The sequence below is a fragment of the Orbicella faveolata genome, unplaced genomic scaffold, assembly GCF_042242905.1.
Source record: "Orbicella faveolata isolate gen_17 unplaced genomic scaffold, um_ofav_v1 contig_27, whole genome shotgun sequence".
Lineage (NCBI taxonomy): Eukaryota > Metazoa > Cnidaria > Anthozoa > Scleractinia > Merulinidae > Orbicella > Orbicella faveolata.
In genome coordinates, this window is record NW_028301555.1 from 2194812 (window position 1) to 2215592 (window position 20781).

Here is a 20781-nt window from a genome sequence, read left to right on the forward strand (position 1 = left end):
GAAGATTAATAAACTATCTCATCTTGTGAGAAATCAAGTCGTAACTTCGTGTGGAGGCGCTAAGCGTTTGACTAGAAACACCCTAAGGCTTGCATTCTGGTTCTTTGGAGGCGTTAGAAGGTCCAAACAATTTGTATGGTTGCTGGCCACGTGAGTGAAAACACTCTATACCATAGTTCTAATGGTTCTTCAAATACTTACTTTGGCCATGTATAGTAGCCCCAGTGAGTTTTATCGATGAAAACACAGCATTTCCACTCATTTTGGTCCTGGGGAGATCACTAGACGAATATTGCAGCCTGCAGAATGAATAGGAAAAAATAGAGATTTATTTCACTAGAAAGTATGTATATTTATCAACTCTATATCAGGTATCTAAAAGTCGTATCTTACCATCCGTTATCTTCCCGATCACCGGGCTGAATAACTGTTGTCGTGGGCTCTGGTAGACCAGCTGAAGACAGAACAAGAATAGACTGTGCATTACGCTATTTATCATATGACTAAGAAAATTACTTCATTGTGATTGGCTGAGAGCAGACAAATTTATCGTTAATTCTTAATTTGTACTGCGGTGAAAATTAACGCACGCGCGTTCATAATTTTCTCCCTCATATAATGAACGAGTAATCGTTAAAATGTGAGAGCAATTAAGGATTTACGCTACTCGTGATATTTAAAAATTTTATCAGATTGCACTCGCCTTAAGTTTCGTGTAATTTTAAGAGAATTTTCAAAAATCACACGTAGTGTAAACCCACAATAGGATTCGAATTCATACGATTACCTATACTACTCTTAACAATGGCAACTACCCTTAGCAGCTAATCACTGGGGACATCAAAAACACTCTACAAAGATACTCCCATTGATCTGAAGTTACACATTTTTCATGTTCACCGACTTCCTCAAGTTTTGGTCATCCCTGATTATTATTAGTTTTTTATTTATTACCTTTATGTTTTTCTCCTTTCCTAGACTACGTAATCCATTATTTGGACGTTTCATTCGATAGCTACAGGCTAGCGGATTTTGCTGCTTGACTAGTAGTTGCTCCAAAAAAAGGCTTTACACTATAACACAATGTCTTCAACTTACCCAAAGAGTGGCCTACAAAACTAACTGCGGCAGTCGAATAGACCAGCAAAAGTTCGACTTTGATTCAGACATGAATTTAACATGTGCCGAATCTAATGCATACATTACGGATACATAATATAATTTATATTTTACTTCCAAGGTTTTGAGTTGAATTAGCAATTAAGTTCGACTCCATTAAGTTCCACGTCTGAATCAACTGTCGAACTTAATCATTTGAGTCGACCCAAATGGGTATTAGGTTCGGCCATGGTTCGGCACATGTAAAGTTGAACGTTTCAACCGGGCCTGACAGTCTATAATTAACAATTATTCACCGAAGTGGAGGTGAATAGTGGTGGATAAATATCCACCACTTTCACCGACACTGAGGTGAATAATTGTTTTAGTATATACCACACAAGCTGAATAATTAGCGGACCAAAGCGATATTTTACGTGTGACAAGTAGTCGGAAATTTTAAAATCTTTCGCGCCGGCTGCTCGGAGGTGAATAGTACTTGCTAATCACCTCCGAGTTAACCAATCAGAGCGGGCGAAAAGCACTATTCACTTGTGTGGTATATACTAATATGAACTATCTTTGTCAGTCTTACCAACAGTGTATGGATCGGCTATTTTGACGTGTGGTCGTTTCTGCTGTTTTAAGATAGCTCCAACAGCGTCTATCGCAACCTAAAATCAGATAAGGAATTCAACTTTCATTTCTTTGTCGAAACACTCAAGAAGTTGCTACTTCTTATGCCCCAAACAAAATCCAGTATAAGTTAAGGCTTTGATTGACCCGAATTTCAAGAACGGCTAATAGCAAAACCCAATTTTAATTCAGAAGGAACAGTATACAATCTAGTAAAATGTAAAACTTGAGTGTTTTCAGTCTAATGACCAAATGCTTTCAGAAAAATGTCTGAACATAAAACATGAACTTATATTATTGTATGGTTCACTGTTGAACATGTTCGGTTGTATAGTAATCTGTATTTTTTCATTTAGGTCTAATGGAGGTTACTTCTTATAATAAGACTACTAAACCATTGGAACTGGTAACTTAAGAACATCTTCAGAACATTCCAAGCTCACCTAAAAACTAAGAAAGCTCAGCCTAAGCCCAAAAATTCCACGTTCTGTTTTTTTATTTTCTTAACAAACATATAAAAAATATTCACCATCTTTATTCACTTATCAAAGAGTGTATAGCCACAGTTGTTACCTTAGTCCGATTCCAGTAACAGATAAGCGACTTTTCAGACTAAAACTGCATGCTTGGGTAAGGTTATTATCTCGAAGAAGCCTCCTACAACATGTGCTTCGTCATCAAAACGTTTTCACGCAATCAAATTTTCAGTTAACTAGATCTCGCTCTGTTTGACGGAGATCAAAGGTTCGAGCTTATTTTGAATTATTTTCGGTTCACTCCGGGCGAATTTCTTTAATTCCGAGTTGTCCACCGTTATTTACTGACAGAAACTACAATGCGCCGGTGTCAACTGCAATTTTGCAACCAATCAAAGGGCGGCCAATGTTGTCTCGTAAACGGACAGCAGTTTTAATCCCACCTGTCATGCGCTAGTTTTTACGCGGTCAAAATTAGTTAACGGATTAAACGAATACAAGCAGAGGTTCTCAACGAACAAAAAGACAAGGAAATCACTATCTTGCAGGGCAGAAATTTGGATACAAGTTTTCATGACATTTAATCGGCTTGGAGATTCATTGGGTTAATAAGAGTTATTTTAGGTATTACTTGTTCAATAGTTACCTTTCGAATCGCTAATGCATCGTGAATTTCACACAAAGTTTCACCGCGTTTGCCGGTAGAGGCACATCATAATGAATTAACAAACTGAGAAAACTGAAACAAATCTGGAGATAACGCCAGAGTCTGAAAATAGGAAAAAATATGTTATCAATTCCATGCTAAAAATATTTTAACTCCTTAATACTTAAAGCCAACTAGCGATATACATTTCAAGTTAGAACAGGAAAGCTTTCTTTGTGTTTTGCTTGACCTTGAGTCGGCTCCTTATCGTAAATATCAACGATACACGTATTTTGAATACTGTCAATGTGTATATCGATAACAAGAAGGCTCGTGTAATGGCAGGTTTTAAGGCCCCATGCACCTCTCACAAAGGCTGAGAAAACAATAGAACGAACAGCAGAAGCAATGAACCTAACTCTTAAAATAATAGAGGTGCGTCAAACAAAGAGCGAATGAAATTACAGGTTCTGAAGAGGTACGTGGCTTGAAGGTTTCAAAAAGATTTTTTTTCTTTCTGTTTCCGTGGATACGTGATGCAAATCTTCATGGATATACCTAGTTGGGACCACGAAGGCAAGTGCTGACAGATTCGGCCCCACTGGCTACAAGCTACTCTCCCCACCCTATTCCCCCTCCGTATGAGTAACTTAGGACAACGTACTTGGGGTGATGCAAAAAATAACGACAAAAGGAATTGACAACTCATGGAAAATACATAGCATTACAACTTACAGGCCATCGCTCTCCGACATGTCCACTAAAGTGCTCACAAGTTTATGGTAATTCCTGAAATGACGAGGAAAGGAGTCAAGCTGACTGACAGACAGACAGACGGACTGAGTGAGTGAGTGACTGACGGACAAACGGACTGAGGGACTGAGTGAATGACTGACCGAGTAACTGACAGACAGACAGACAGACAGATCGACGGATTGACAGAGTGACTGACAGACTGACTGAGTTCTGACTGACCGACTGAACGACCAACCCAGGGCAGGAAAAAAGTTTTGAAATCCAGTCGCCCATTGGGCCAGTACATTTCATTTTTCAGTTGCCCCAACTAAAATATCACTTGCCCAATAGGCGTGCAATATGCATGCCTTATCCATTACATCATTTACTAGGTACTGTCTGTAATCAGTGATAAACTATAACAAGACTACTGCTCAGGCTAATTTCACTTGCCCACCGGAAAATCAAACTTCTGTATTCACTTGCCCAAGGGCAAGATTTACTTGCCCAGAGCAATCGGACCTGGGTTTTTTCCTGCCCCGCCCACCCACTGATCGACCGACTGTGTAACCAACTGATTGAACAAATCACTGACTGACTGACTGACTGACTGACAGATTGATTACTTCAGATTATTCTCTCGTGTGTTTTTCCAAGCGTCCTCGCTCTCTTTGAGTTCTAAGTCGCTTGGAAGAGCTGTCGCTGTAGGACTTGAGATTGGTTTAAGATGGCTCTGCGGCACGGGGCCCGTTGAAGTTAAGAGCCGCTTAGCTTGTTCAACTGCAGAATCGGTCACCTATGAATAAGAGAAGTCAGACGTCATCAATTTCGGCACACGCTAGGGAACACGTTGAGGGGAAGTGAAGCGAGTACAAGCCCCTTCGTGTGTGCGTATCGGGAACAAGGGTGCTGGAACAGTACTCAAGCTGGTGCACACGAAGCGGATATTGGTTCATTTCTGTGTTGTAGCGGGGAGACTTTGCAAGAGCAGTGCACACAACGCTAGGTTGAAAACTGAGATCATTTTGTCCTGATTCATGATGCGTGAATTCAAACCAGCTGAATTTTATGCCGCATTTTTCAGGGGAAAAATGTTTCTCTGGCTTACTATTCTGCTAACAGCCACCGTATCATACTTCTTCACCATTTCCTCGGCGAGCATCGTCATCAAGTTGATAATGGATTGCTTTTCGGAGTGGTCAGCCTGCAAACGTTCACAGATAAAAAAAAAGATTCTCCTCACCAGGTTTCATACAGTTCTTATAACATTAGTATGGAGAATATGAGTTATGTCTTCGGTGATCAGTTCTTGTTTTCTATTAACTCACAGGCTTGCGTTTGTATCGAAATGTTAAGGAGAAGTCAAATCTCTATCGGGAAAAACTAAAGGATCCTGGACAAGATTGCTCAGTATTGTATCGAGTCGGTAGAGTATATTAATGGTAAAGTCTGTACTGACAGCAACGAACTAGTTTTCACAGATCACTGTGACGTTTTTAAATTATTTAAGGCTCTCAAAATGCGTCCAACTGTCCTCATCGAAAGCTTCAAGTTAAGGCATTTGGTTTGTCAGTTGTAGCATCTTTTTCAGAGACGACGTTTTGACGAGCCAAGCGCCTTCACCACGGTTTCTACTGCATGAAGCGACTAGGAGTATTTCTACTCTACCCTGAATGAGAGGCTAGTCCATCGCAGGGTTACCCTCCCCTCCCCCATCCACATTTTTGTCAGGCTGTAGGTACCCATTTATACACGTGAGAGGAGAGAGAGACACTGTGTGAGTAAAGTGTAAAGTGTAGAGTAAAGTAAAATATGACTTTTCCCTGTTAAATATAAAATTTCCCTCACCAAATAATTATAGCAGCGGTCTCCTGCCTTCCTTACAGCATGGACTGATACTTTTTCAACAAATTTGCCTTTTTCGCTAAAAAAAAAAAACATTGAAATCACAGTGGCCTAAAATATTTCTTCCACTGAGCTTTCAATGGTATTGCATCGATGTTGTTATAATTTCAGTTGTCCCTGACTGTCCCTCAAAATGTCAATTTTTCCTGACTCAAAATTAAATTTCCTAACAGTTCCGTGAACTTGAAGAGTTTTAATTTTTCCCTGACCATTTCCTGACCTGTGGCAAGCCTACCGGGATTTATATTGTTTGAAAAATATTTGAACGTCGAGATGCGTACCTGGACAATAACAGGCCACACATCAACCATGACCTCCCAGTAATGTACTATCAGACACAACATGCGGTTTTTAAGCAGGACGTAAAGCGCACCCTGAAAATAACAAAAAAAAAAACATCAGAAAAGGAGGGAGAAAAAAAAAAAGGACAATATCGCTTCACAAAGATATTCTGCGTTCATTTCGTTCATGAGATTTCCCCTATAGTGCATGCCAACTTTAAGTTACCACTAAACGCGTGAGACGATTAATTTGTAGTTTGGAAAGAAGGTACTCAATACACAACGAATATAAGATTTAGCAGTGACTGCGTGTTTGCACAAACCTTGAATTCTTCATGGAGATGTCTGGGCTGTTTTGAAGTTTAGATAACGTTGGTGGTACCAAGGTTCGAGCAAAGTAATCAAACACATCGATGCAAGACGATAGCACTCTTTGAGCCTTGATACGAACCTAGGGATAAAGAAAGTTTGTGACATGATTCTACAGTTAAAGTATTGTAAACAAACTGACAAGTAACAGCAGCACGTGTTTCAAACATTTCCTAAACGAATCTATCTTTTTCAACTACTGAGTGGTCCCGTACGTTGACGTACTTTAAATTTTAGTTAATCAGTGCACAGCTCTTTGCTCATTTTTTTTATTGTCTGTCTATATACTTCTGTAGACGTCCTAGTTTTTTCCCCGAATTCTTCTTTGTTTTTTTAAGCTTACGCATGGCACAGTCACTACCATTTGCCATTTCTCAGTGGGTGACTTATGTATGTAAATCTAACGAGCACAAATATAGATTGCTGTTGTCGTTGTATAAAGAAAAACAGTGGAAGGTAAAAAGACTTACCTCTGTGTAAACTGTTGTCGCGAGTTTAAACAAATCGTCCAATAACACTTTATGTAATGTTGTTAATTGGTTTGAAATTCGGTCCAGGATTCGCATCTGAAATACGATTTATATGTATAGATTTGTCCCAAGGTTGCGCTAATACAATTTTGTGCTTGACTAACAATCTACGAATAGTTTATTTTGAAAACGTTTTAACTTCAACCTATACCAATATTACCACACCTTTCTATAAAAATTCAAGACAAACTTTCCAAAATTCACTTTTGAAAGCTGCTGTCCTTTGATCATATCTTTAGCGACTTGTCGTTGCGAAGTTTGAAGAAATGTCTCTTGCAAGTGCGAACGATGAAGTCGAGTTCGTGAACACAACTCTATAGGCATCTTTGTCGTATTTTTAACTACCGAGGAACATTATTTTATAGCGAAGGAACTTTTGAGCTTTTTGTGAAACTCAGACTCGGGAAAAAAAAGTGGGAAGAAAGTAAACTATTCACAGGACATTCAAGAAGATATGTTAAGACGTGGTTGGTTGAAAAAGTACATTTTTGGAACTCACTTCATGTTGCAGCTGTACTCTTTCAATAAGCAACGGTCAAACACGTTTCTTCTTTCCTGCAAGCTGAATCGATAAAATAATAAATTATGTAGTCTAATAATAGAGTGGAAATTGGCCATTTGCGAGTTGCCTATTGTCTCTGTGTCAAAACGAGTCTTCGGGCGAAACCATTCATATGAAAATGTGTTCCGCCTACATCTTAGTTTTCATGCAAATCAACCTCATTTTCGTATGAAAAATTTTGCATGAAGACTCATTTTGAAACAGAGGCACAAGGTAACTCGGAAATGGCCTATTTGGATATTTTCCACTTATTATTACTTTGATTAACATTATTAGATCTCCAATGGTTGGTCAACGAAAACAGTCACTGTGACTGTCCGATCGGTAATATAAGCTTCTTGTTTAAAATTGCGCTTGGCTGATTCCTCTGGTGTAAGAACTAGTAAATACACAGTTAGCTGGTAGTGCCATTACGACGGACGTCAAAATAAATGAAAATATTACGGTTCGATACATTTTGTACAAAATCTGATTCAACTTTGTTGAATTTGAAGCTCCCAAGTTTGTAAAGCAAATGAGCAACGCCTCTCGTTCCACACAAACGTGGAATGAAACATAGCTGTGGAAACAGTTCTCGAAAATGGTTTCCTTTGTACGTGAATCGGGCAGCAATTTTTCCGCCGCCGTCTCTCAGCACGAATATTTTTTCGTTCACCAGGGCCTTGTCGATATTATACAACGTACTTTGTCTTCCATAGCCCTCTTCGCAGCACTTGCACTGCGCCATCTGAAGAAAATCACAAATAAAGAATTGTAAACTAAAAAGAAAACTCGTTCTGTTGAAACTTAGGCACAATAACAAGCTTCTGTGAAAGGAAAAAAAACCCACACACTTCGCCCCTACAGTTCATCAGTAAACTGCACTAATCCATTCTACTTTACACATGGCTTATGTCAAGATTGCTTTAACACTTCCCGAAACGCAAGGTTGCGAGCAAAGTGTCTTGTCTTGGAACACTGCAACCGGAGGCCACCGCACCAACCATCAAATAATTACGGCTTCCCCTTGCCAACAGAAGATGACACATGTATGGAAGGTGCTTCGCAATAAGCTTAAAAACTAGATTACAAGAAGGACGTTCTCCGGCTTTCTTGAAAAACAAGATGAATAATACATTACCTGCTATCAAACTCGTCTCTCTGGCCTCCAACATGAAGCATTAAGAGATCATAGATCTGTTAAGTGCACACAAAATGACACAAGAAGCCATTAAAAGGACAGCTGTCCAGGCTGATATATCAGGAGCTTGATATTAACATGTTTTATTATCTTGCGATAAAAATAAGTGTGTATCAACTAAAAAGAAGAATAGTATGATCAAAACATTTAAAATTTCGCCAGAATGGTATTTCGATTTTTTGACATACTGTTACAAAAACAAATTTTTTGATCTGTAATCCTCTTCCATCTTTGTTATGTGTACCTCTTTCCCAATATACTTGTTCTATTTTGCTTCGTAGAATCTTTTTCTCTCTTTTTTGTGGCATTTGACAATATAATATGGAAATTAGGATAGAGAACTCCAAGACTTTGTCCCTTTAAAAATATCTAGTATTACGTGGTATAGTCTTGTAAACCGTGGTCTGACATGTTATTCTCGGTTCTTCGCGTAAGAAGTGCTTTACTTCAAGATAAATAGTAGTCTACGAGCAGGCTCACGTTGGAGCACAAGCGCGCGCCGCGAGACGAGACTCCTTCCCGTCGGATCGCTTTGCTCTCCGATCGCGCGCGTTACTCAAATGTGAGCCCGCTCGCAGGCTAGATAAATAGCCGCGAACATTGATTGATTTGCCGTTTAATGATTCACTTGAAAATACTCAAACCTGAGTGCAGATTTCATGACAAAATTTGAAGTCATAATGGCAAAATAGCCGACAAATACAGTCATGATAACCAATGTACAAACTTCTATTTGACAGCTTAAAATAGGAATTATTTTTACAACGAAAATCGATGGGAATTTTTACACAGCTGTCTGTTTTCTCAACATTCTTTTACACGATTATCACTGCAATTCTTCAGAGGAGTTATTCCATCACACTTAACCCCTGACAACAATTTGTTTCAGTTCAAGTTTCACCGCAACGATCACCAGCGAGAGAAAAACAAGTTTCTTACCTTTAAAATTATCAAAAGAGCTTTAGTGTCATCCTCGTGATGACAAAGTAGATGATCTACAGGAAACAAAAAAATTGAATGTAGTTTACACACAAGCGCTCTGGGGACAAAAGTAATCTTTTTAGCTTCGCTGTGGGAAAGTACAAACTTAGGCAGCTTATGCAAGACACTCCATTGTGAAAACCACATTCAAGCCCCGTCCACAATAGTCCATTTTCGTCCATGCGTTTACGGCGCCCTGTCGTCGACACTAGGGAGCTTAAAGCCTGGTTTTCACTAGCGGTGCAAGCACAAGCGCAAACTCAGTGATTCTTATTTCATCGTGAAAACGGCCTTGATGCAGGCATAAGCACAAGCGCAAGCACAAACACAAGGATCAAATTCTTCCTTTTTCTTGTGCTTGCGCTTATGCGTTTGTGCTGCAACAAATGAAAACCAAATACCGCTCAGGCATAGCACAAGCACAAGGATATTTACCACACGTGGTTAAGTTTGACTAATGAAAACACTGGATCCAGATTACCTCGCGCCTAAACAGTTTGAAAGGTTCGGATGATTTTGCTTGTGGTTGTTATTGCGTCCAACTTCGTCTTCACTTGGGCCTTTCCTATTGCTTGCGTTTGTGCTTGCGCTTGTGCTTGCATCGCTAGTGAAAACCAGGCGTAAGCAAACCACGACGGCAACGAGAACGCCACCAAACAAAAAGGTTTAATGAGCAGAGCAATGGCTGTGCACGCGCGTTATAAATCTCCGTACATTTCGTAGCCGTTCTCTGCAAAACAAGAACGTGAAGTGACCAAGCTCTGCGTATTTTGAAAAACGTGAGCCACGATGGGTACTTTTTCGAATTTCCTTCTAGAATTCTAAACTAGAATGAAAAAACGCTCATGAATCAGATCCATCGTGCTCTCAACAACTGGGCTTCCATCTTTCACAAAGCTGTTCACAAAGTTCCTCCAATTACATTTCCCACGCTTTTTAATAAAACACTTATTGCATTGATTACTTATTTAAGATCTGGCCCCAGTTGTTCGAAGGCTGAATAACGCTATCCAGTCCACCGGATAAATCGCTATCCAGTGGATAAGTGTTAACAAAACAGACCTCGCTATCCGCTGGATAGCGATTTATCCGGTGGATACCGCTATCTACCTTTCGAATAACCCGGGCCTGGAGGTACACTGTCTTACCTAAAAGTCTATGAATCAGCTCTGCTATCCGAGCTCGCGAGTTGTGTTCACCCATCGACACTTCTGAAAAAGATAATAATATACTAGATTTTGAGTCAGCAAGTTGTGTAAGAACTGTACTGTAATTAAAAAGAACACTTAAATTGGCTGGGTGATACTCTGTCCAAACCAAATACCAACACCACCAAGTGCTTGGAACCCAAGCGGAAGAGGGAGGCCAGGGAACAGCTGGTGATGGTCAGTGGAGGGGGAGATGAGAGAGGCAGGCTTCAACTGGAAACAGTTGGAGAGACGGTCACAAGATAGAGTGGAATGAAGAGACTTCCTTAAGGACCTATGCCCCCCACGGGATGAAAGGGTTTAAGTCAGTCAGCAAAAAGAACAGATTTTAATGAAGTGCGGTCACAAGGTAACCATACTGTACAACCGAACGCAAGTTAATAAAATTTAATTGCTAAAATCCTGAATTCAAACAATACCTGGTTCCATCGAGACAGTGTTCTGAAATCTTCCTCGGCTCACAAGGGTCTTGAGGCCTCTGTAAAGAAATACAGAACTTGCGTTTATCAGAACAGTTTAATTAGATAATAACACGCACCAAGAGGATTAAGTAAGTGGTAAGATAGAAGACCAGACAGTCCTTACAAGTTTTCCAGCGGAGGTCTGTTCCAGTCTGGTAAGAGAATGGCAGCTCCAGACAGACACCCACAGATGATGTTTAGACACTGCTGAAGCTCCTCCCTGAAGACGTAAAATCGCAGATCATGTTAGGTTTCACACTAAAACAACCCGTCCCTCTTTCACTCCAGTAAGTGCCTGTTTACCTGTTCTTCATTCCTTGACTGTCCACAGCCCTCTATTTTCTCGTATGTTTATTCGATCTTTGAACGCGCGGATAGAATCGCGAGAGAACTGGACGTGAAGTGGGAAACGAGAAAAAAACATCTTCGTTTGGCTCGCTTTGCTCACACCCCTCGTGCTCCGCACTCGCTTCGCTCACTTTTACTTTGGCGTACATTGAAAAATAGGCAGGCTGTGAAAGGTCTACTTCACTCCTAAGAAAAAGCAGAGCTTTATGGTTTAACTGGCCAATGCTATAAATGTTCTGTAGCACAAAGCACTCTACTCTCCCTGGGTGGGATGTTAGCACATTTAAAAATGAACTCATGCTTTTAGCTGAGCGTCTTCGAGCTATGATGCAGCTGGGAAGTTTGGAGAACACCACTACAAATTAAAACTTGGCAAACAGGCGCATGCAAAATATGATTCTTTCTGTTTTTCAATGTCTTAACTTTTGTAAATACCTTGAATACTTAGAAGATTTCTTCAGTCTGTAAATCCAGCAATTACCCCTTAAGAGGAACTGATATTATATCCCTACCTAAAATAATGTACAGCTACTTATGGCTTTACCTATATTGGTTACCAGGCGGCTAAATCCTGGAACACACTTCCAAATCAATATCGTACAATTACAGACTTTAACATCTTCCGCAAATGAATTTTGTCCTGTAATATTACACAAATCTATCTATTTTGTTCCAATTTTTCTTTCATTATTTCTTATTTCTTTACTTACATTAGGTAGCTCAAAGAAATTAGATATAAAACTTGAAACATTTTGTCAGACAATGTGTGATGACTGACTGTTATTCCAGTACTGCAAACGGCGGTGTAAAAGGGGACCACTATACATGTATATGACGTTTAGAGCAAACGATTCTGTCAAAATGCTGGGGGGAATTTGATTTACCTTGAGAGGTTGTACATTATTTTAGGTAGGGATATAATATCAGTAGTAGAAACGTGTCCAACAGCTCCTTTGCTAAAAGCTTCTCCTCCTCGGATGGCATGTGCCACTGAATGTTTAGGTTAAAAAGGTCTCCTGGTTTTCCCCAGTCCTATACGCAACGTCAAAAAATACACAATTATTTTCCTACAATGAAAAAGGTCTGTATTGAACAAACTTGACTCTTTGTGTGTAGTTCTGTTTCAAAGTTACCTACACTGTTATTTCAAAATGAGCGGAAGATTGATTGCATAACTATGTAAATCACAATGATTTCAACGATCTTTGGCCAGAAGTTGTTGAATCAACCCCTTGAAAAAAATCCTTACCCATTCCATAGACGGTCATTGGAAATTCCAGTGGGGAGGGAGTTTCAAAAGTGAAAAGTTCCTTTAAAGAAAACTATAAAATTAATCCAAACTGAAATTTCTGGAGGGTTTAGAGGGGAGGGGTTCCAAGACTAAAAGCCATTCTTTGGAGGGGGGGGGGGGGGGGTATGGTATTCGATAGAACACATTAGTGAAGTTTTCTTTAGGAAAAAATACAATTTAACATTTTTTCAGTCTGATTAGCCTGAGAGCAGGTTAATCCTCTCTGATGTGCAGTTTCTTTGCCTTTGGTTAGGTAAAAACCCTACAATTTTTTTCTCCGGGCGTAAATTTGTGTATATCCACAGTGACAAACCTATCCTATGTCAAGATACACCAAGCCAAAGAACGTCTGGATTTGTTGTCTAATCTTCACCTGAGCACATCCGAGGTACCATATCAAAATGCTAATAATAACTACACGCGAGTTGTAAGCTGTCAAGACAGTGATATTCCGCGAGCGACAAGTCGAGAAAGGTCGATGTTCTTCTTTACCATAAAACACTAAGTCTGAAACATTATTTTACACGTTATCTACGAGGCTGTTAACAGCCCAGCTACCTTACAGTGCTATTTTGCTCCCCACGGTCACACAAGTCCTATTGGAGAGGTTACGAATGACGTTTATGGTAAACGGCAAACGACAAAAATGAAACTTTTGCCGCCTATCTTCAGCTGTTTTGTACAGTAGAGTGAAAATATTTGTTTTTGCGGTGAATAGAAGGAGACGTTTTTCCACTTTTGTGTGAACCATTTAAGATTAGAAGAAAAATACGTCGTTTGCCGTATATGTGATGACTAAGGTCGCTAGTGACTCGTATCAACTTGTGATACGGACTTGAAAGTTAAACGTATACAAAAGGGAGCTCACCCTAATAAACAGATGCTCTGTCTGTGGTGTTCCAAAGTCAACCAACACGCTCCTCCACTCCATGGGGTAAATCTTAGTCAGTGGCCATAACATGTGCTCCAGGAGCTGCAGGGAAACAAAAAAATGCTGGTCAGATAAAAAAAAAAATTAAAAAAGAGGAATTTGAAGTGGCACATCCCACGGAAATCAGTTGAAGATCAGATGTTATTCTGTACAAAAATCTTGGAAATATGGGACACTTTTCATTTAGCCAAAAACTCCGAAAATTTCGAAACGGGGATAAATGGTACGGAAATTTCTTGGGAAAGCTTCCAAAAAATCCGAAATTGTTGAAATTCGCTGACGGCAAGCAACACAAAGCGCGCGAACTTGACATGATTACCCTTAGAAATCATGCACCGCTGTCATACATGACATGATTGCCCGTGACCTTGAGTGTCCTAAACATGATTATTGTATAATCTGCAGCTACATGACGTCACAGGTGCTGATTTCGAAAATTCACTGTACGCTTTCGGCAAATCAGAAAAGAGGAAGTGAGTTCAATGTATAATAACAAACACTCAAACACTCAAAATGTCTGCGAAGAGCGAAAATATTAAGAAGGTACATACGAACTTCCGATAAAATCTGGAGATTCCATAACAGCTGATCATCAACTTCCTCTTCTTCTGCAACCCCTTCCACTGAAAGAAAATATTGAACATATTAACAATATGCAACTTATGCTTCGATGATTTTACACTTAATTGGACATCGTTGTCCTCAAACTTGCCTACCACGAAACGATAATCGTGGTCATTTTATCTAACTCACGCAACGAGAACGTTCTCAAGTTTCAACCACAGCGAATAGCTTTAAGCACTTGCATATCCAGGTAGACTACGGTAACACAAACTAAAGGCCACAGTAACTTACAAGCTGCGACTTTTCTGCCCGATCTGACTCAAATTTTGTTTTAAAAAAGAGGACTTTTTTCCGAGTCTACATAGCGTCATTTCAACACGAGGGGGTTAGGAGAATTCGAGACAGTTATACAAACCCGAGAGGCAGTCGGGCTCACAAATCGTAGCTGAATATGCTGGCTTGGTCGGATGAACCAGCCCCGGGGAGCCAGCATTTCAGTACGTAAAATAGTTGCGTGGAATATGCCTCAGCGCATCTGGGTCCATACCGTCGTTTACAGGTAAATTTCCGTCTGTAACGCAAGCTTATCTGGGTGCGAGCGCGCGTGAAACACACGCGTTCTGAACGCGTCATTTTAAGAACACGTTTTCAACGCGAATTTTGGTTTGCTTATCTCTAAGCGTACTGCATCTGATCTGCCTTAGAATTAAGTCAAAGAGCTATGCCGCAACATCATAGGTAATTTACAGTGTGTGATGCACACACAAAAAAATTTAAATCAAAGGGACCAAAGACTTAAAAAACACCAAACAGTGGTCATGATTGGGAAAGATTAACAGCAGATTACGAAAGAATAAGTTGAGAAATTAAGGCTACAGTTTCCAAGCTGAACTATCCATTCAACAGTTATTCTAAGGAAAATTTTTGTGGTTTCTCTTTGTGTGCATTGGGCAGTTAAGACTTATAGGGACCTGACTTATAGTATTACACAATCCTCTTGACAGAATATCTACACGTACACAGTACCCCAGGTGAGTTCAGTACCTTACCAGAGGTTAGGTGTTCAACAACAGAACAACAGTGAGGTACAAACTTCTTGACAGTAGCTGTGGCATTTGTCTGAATAAAATAAAACATAAAAAATGAAGAAAAGGAAAACACAAGATTTCCTGAAAGGCAAATGTAATTTAACACGCACATTAATTAAAGAGTCCACAATGCAGAAGACACATTCCCTACAACTACAGGCACCAACTAACTGATCAGGGTTTACTTGCCATGTAAGAGAGCGGTTGTAACTTGAGTGTCAAAAGTAATTTGCATTTTTGTGAATTACAAACGTTATATGATTGGCTAAAAATCTCACGCCATTTTGTCATCCAATCAGAAGTGAAACCAAAACCAATCGTCACGCACAAGGTTTCACACTCTCTGCATTGGCTGCATTAATTTGCTGAGTTATGATTGGTTCATTGGATTGTTTGTGTCCCCGGCACAGGATTTGCCACAGTCATAACTGTGGTTTTTAATGGGAAGGTGCCTTGCATTCCAGTCTATAATAAGATCACACATTGTGGATACAATAATAATTTCCTCTCAATTTTTTTCCAGTTTACAATAATCGTGACTAGTCATCTCTAGCGCTGTAAATACAAAGCTTAAATTGAACCTAGCAATTTCTTTCAGAAATAGACTCTTGACCAACCAAAGAGGCGGAGTGGCCTAATGGTTAGGACACTAGATTGTAATCTGGAGGTCTTGGGTTCAAATCCCTCTCCCTGCCACTAGAAGTTGTGTTCGGTGGTCCCTAGTTCAACTCCTACCCGTCTTGTACATGTAAACAGCCAACTGGTCAGCGGCCTCCAACCAGCTGGGATTTGAACAAGTTTTCAGTTCTATGTATAGTATTTATTTCTTGATTTACAGTCTCCCCAGCACACTGAGCAGTGCTAAATACCAGGACACTTGCATAAGAGTCTTTAGTTATTTATTTAACCAAGCAGCTGGAATTTTTTTCAAACTCACCCTAGCAGCCACCCAGCGCATGCCTGATGCCATCTTTCCTGCCACCTTTGTTTCAAGCACTTTGTTGGTACAAAACGCAAACAGCTGATCAAGAGCACACTGAAATAACAAAAAATAAATACATGCACAGTGAGTAAATTTATGACACTGAACTGGCATGAGGTCCATATAGCGGAAATGTTCGTGGTGCTATGGACAAAGGCGAAGTCTGTAAACTTGCAAAACAAAAAAGAGATGAATGCTCCCCAACAAGCAACAAGCCAAGCATTGGATCGAGAGTACAGTGTACGTAGTTACTCAGGAAAATTTGGAATGTTTTAAAAAGCTTAAATTTTGCCCCAGGACTCTTCAAGAAGGGTTGTACCTTAGGCCAAACAGAACATTTGCATGGATGCCCACATTTCAAATTCTGGCTAATGAAATTTCCTTGGAAATGAAATCAGCTGGAAATCATAAGATCAGTTATTCTGATTGCACAAAAGAACTTCACCTGAAAAATCTTGGGCAAGCTCTGCATCAGAATAGCATGAGATGTTGAGGCCACGACCATTCCCATCATGCCCTCCAGGGAGTGATGCTGATCAGCTTTCATCGTGGTACTATCCAGTTCTGACGTGTTCTCAAATGATGAGTTGTCAATCATTGCAAAACATCTGTAAAACAGAAATATAAATTAAAATGATAACAGACCCAGATATAGTTTAGCACAATGTTGTTGAGACAAACACTGTGATCATTGTCACAAACAATTTACTTAATGATAAGGATTATCCAAAAATTACTCTGAGAGAACCTTGGGTTGGATGTTAGTAGTAAAGTCTGCATACTAGCCAAGTGGCCCATCAGACCAGCGCTTATCTCCAGTTTCTGTAGCATGAAACGACCGGGAGTATTTGAACTCCCCCCTAAACGGGATGCTAGTCCATTGCAGGGTGACCCCCAGCATTACATTTGCCAGTACCCATTTAAACAACTGGGTGGAGAGAAGCACTGTGATAGTTAAGTGTCATGTACCTAAGAACACAACACAATGTCCCCGGCCAGGGCTCAAACCCAGACTGCTCAATCCGGAACAAGCGCAATAACCATGAGGCCACCGCGCCTCCACAAGGATGGATGCTGGATGTTAGTACCTTGCAAGAATTTTTAAATTAGTATTGGATAAGGATTACAGCAACACACCAGTTCATGCGGGTTGTGAGATGCACTGCACAACACTCAAAGTTTTGACAAAACAGTCGCAATAGAGGAGCTTTCAACAGTTTCAATCAGAAGCCTGTTATGCTAACCATGGGATCAACACATCACTGTACATTTTGAGAGCCAGTAAGTGTTGGAAAGATAAAACTACATACATGTAAACAAAATGAGAAGTTGAAAGTAAGTCTGATGTCATCAGTTTAAGAATTTACCTGTCCATAAATTGTAGCACAAAGTCTTCAAACTGAACCATTGCAAGACACAACTCTTTCTCATTCTGCAAAATGTTAATAAGAGTTTAGTAATAAATTGATATGGAGACACGTAGGAGAAAAAATATATTAATATTAATTTTCTTGGCAACTTTATTTGTAACGTAGCCACATTATATGTATTTTTGCAAAATTTAACGCAAGTACTAATCTCTGCTTACAAAGGGTAACTGCAAAAACATAGTTAAAACCATAAAATTGATGAAAGCAGCAAAGAACATGGAAAACATTGCTGTAACCTCTGTCATTTCTACAACTCCCACAGCCTTTAAACAGTCCACAACAGGCACCAGACAAACAATGGTGGAAATAAACGTGCCCTACAAAAATGAACACATTGAGAGTACCATAACTAAGTATTATACCTTGTACATTTGCTGGCACTACAATAAAATACAAATCCACTCACTAAAAGTCGTCTTATCAATTACAAGACAGTGTAACACAGCATCCTGTACATGGAGGAGGCCCTTACTATCTTGAAACTTCCGAGCAAAATGAAAAATTGTTCAAGTTGGTGGATCAGGTAACAAACCATCACTTACACATGTAAGGATGCAACCTTAAACAATAATTAGAGAGAAATTGCATTACTACGGTGCAATGTTTAATAGCTTTTTACCATAGTATGTGAAACATCGGACTTAAAAGACCTCGGTCACAGTTTTTCACTATGGACCTCTCAGCCGACAAATAACATATAGTCCTCTCACAAACCACAAGCTTGACCTGCTGATCTCAATTATTTCAGATATCTACACTCACCAAAGCCTTCCTAAAGTCATTAGGGTCGATTCCAGGGAGCACCAGCTGTAGCAATGGTAGAACATGGCTGTGGCCAGCCGGGTATGACTCATCTGCCCTGACAAGTGCTTCCACTCTTATTAAACACTGCTAGCATGATGGCAGGCTTCAGGCACTCTACAAATGCTGTCAGGTCATCATCCTTCAGCTTAGATTCTTCTGGAATGGTGGTCTCTCAAGGAGTCTTTGGAAATCTCCCTCTAATGAAAAAAGAAATTAAACAATTTATGGTGGTACATGTAAGTTTAACATAGTCAAATGTAAGTAAAACTCTTGTATACATGCATATGTACATACATACATATACTGTATTTAATACTTCATTACCTCTCAAATTTTTAAGTAGCTAAAATACGTAAAATAAGCTAATACACGTACATGTAGCTTTAGCAAGGTGAAATTCAGATACAGTGGCCATACAGTCATGTAAATCATCAACATGTACATGTGGTTGTAATGTGCAAACAAGTGTGTGTAGTGTGATGTCTGAATAAAATTCCATCAAAACTGAACATTGGATACAATGTACCTTAATTTTTGTCCTTCCAGAGTTTTAACAGGATTAATGGTCATTGGATATCAGCCATTTAAATACACACCAACTCAACTGGGGGTAGCTGGGTCTTTATTGCCCAAGACCATACGCGATGCTCCCCCTAACGAGGATGTAAATAGAAGAACAAAAAAAATTACAGATTTGCACTAAATTCTAATAACGTTGATTGCTCACTGATCGCAAAGGGAATGCTTACTAATATGGCAACTGTTCACTTATACTTGCCGGGCATGGCATGGAATTTCTGCTGCAGTATTCAATTGTGACAAACAAGTCTATCACTCATATAACATGCACAACAAACATGGTGAACAAAATCTGTCTTGTACATGAAGACGTATGTGTCAAGTCTTCATGCGGTCATATTAATCACAGAATTTGAAATTACAGTTTAAGCTAATAATACTAACATTACTACTTTCATCAAGCGCTTTAAACAAACAACAGTTCCAAGTTGTACACAAACAAGCAAAAACTGGAAAATGAATAAAGTTATACAACTCAGGGGTTTCGTTCTCACAGGCAAGTGAAACCTTTCGAACTGAACTTCTTTATAAGAAAACTTTACCTAGTAGATTGTCAAACCAGGTAAGCAAAATCTTCCTCACAGCCAGTTAATTTGTGCAGTGCCCGGCCCTTAATGAAACCCCTGATGTCTGCATTTATGATCAATAAACAAATTACTACCTACTTGAACCCATTGTTGTGCTTTTCAGGCAAGAGTGTTGTTGGCAAAAACAGAGAAAAGTAAAACATTGCTTTGCTAAATGTAACATCATAAGGACGCATCAACAACTCCACTCATCGAGCATCTCTTGGGTGGAGTCTTCTGAAAAATACCTGAAAACAAGACAGGCAGGTTCAATGTTGTTCTGATCCAGTACATAAGAAGAGCACTACCATTTCACTCTGGTTTTGGTAATATGCAGTTCACCTGGGAAAATAGTCCACTTTAAAGTTAACCAAGGCTGCTGAAGATGTATCTGTACAGTTGTCTCCATCTGAAGTGAAATATTTGTAAATATGGGTGAGAGCATGAACTAAGGGCAACTCTGCATGTTGTTTCATCTTACACTTCATCACTTTGGTGCTGGTATTTTGTGGATAATTCACTTCAGATTGAGGGATCTATGTCACTATGTCACGGTTTGCACATTGAAAAGTTAAACCTAAATTTTTCAAGTTCGTCGTTTGAAATTTGTGTCAATCCCATCCTTACAGTATTTCTTTATTGTTTACTATTACATGTAGCTCTTTGGTGTTTTTCTATATTTTAGCTAATAAACTATTATTTTCAGGTTTTCTTCAATTTAAAGGTAATAAATTGTGTACATGGCCAAAGAGACTAACACAGTACATATACCTGTACAGATGATGTTGCACATGACTCTTTTTATTCAGCAGTCTCAATTAACTCAAAACTGGACTATTGCCGCAATACAGACATGCTCTCAACTTGAACTGGGATGCTACCCTATTGTATCTAATCCCCTGCAATTCTTATATATGGTTGTCTTCAGCAGACAGTGCACTCTTGTAAACCTCAATCAAACTCTTGAATAAGTGACGTTAGTGCTCAAACTCAGACTGTCTAGTAATTGATTTAATATTTGAAGTATGGGTCAAGTAAAGGGTAGTTTAAAATCCCTGTTTCTTGAAACAGTTTTGCAGTTAACTAAACGTACATGTTGATTAGAATGAGTTTGTGTGCATATAAAACCG

General features: G+C 39.5%; 1 protein-coding gene and 1 pseudogene across 4 annotated transcripts in view; one reads left to right on the plus strand and one right to left on the minus strand.

The window, feature by feature from the left end:
• The window catches only part of LOC110051350 (uncharacterized), a 434502-nt gene that overhangs the window by 174781 nt on the left and 238940 nt on the right, over window positions 1-20781 (plus strand). The window lies entirely within an intron of this gene.
• LOC110044501 (proteasome activator complex subunit 4-like) overlaps window positions 1-20781 on the minus strand; it is a 30750-nt pseudogene that overhangs the window by 6643 nt on the left and 3326 nt on the right. The window contains exons 3-31 of the transcript XR_016209543.1: window positions 19994-20060; window positions 19751-19899; window positions 19033-19159; window positions 18465-18703; window positions 17939-18019; window positions 17640-17704; window positions 16718-16880; window positions 16228-16326; window positions 15252-15321; window positions 14194-14261; window positions 13576-13680; window positions 12301-12448; window positions 11193-11288; window positions 11027-11085; window positions 10548-10610; window positions 9358-9413; window positions 8359-8414; window positions 7923-7965; window positions 7176-7238; window positions 6617-6712; window positions 6101-6228; window positions 5778-5870; window positions 4700-4795; window positions 4218-4387; window positions 3592-3645; window positions 2857-2979; window positions 1694-1772; window positions 394-454; window positions 202-299 (exon numbers count right to left, since the gene is read on the minus strand). The product of XR_016209543.1 is annotated as a proteasome activator complex subunit 4-like (transcript). The remainder of the gene's footprint in view (window positions 1-201; window positions 300-393; window positions 455-1693; window positions 1773-2856; window positions 2980-3591; window positions 3646-4217; window positions 4388-4699; window positions 4796-5777; window positions 5871-6100; window positions 6229-6616; window positions 6713-7175; window positions 7239-7922; window positions 7966-8358; window positions 8415-9357; window positions 9414-10547; window positions 10611-11026; window positions 11086-11192; window positions 11289-12300; window positions 12449-13575; window positions 13681-14193; window positions 14262-15251; window positions 15322-16227; window positions 16327-16717; window positions 16881-17639; window positions 17705-17938; window positions 18020-18464; window positions 18704-19032; window positions 19160-19750; window positions 19900-19993; window positions 20061-20781) is intronic.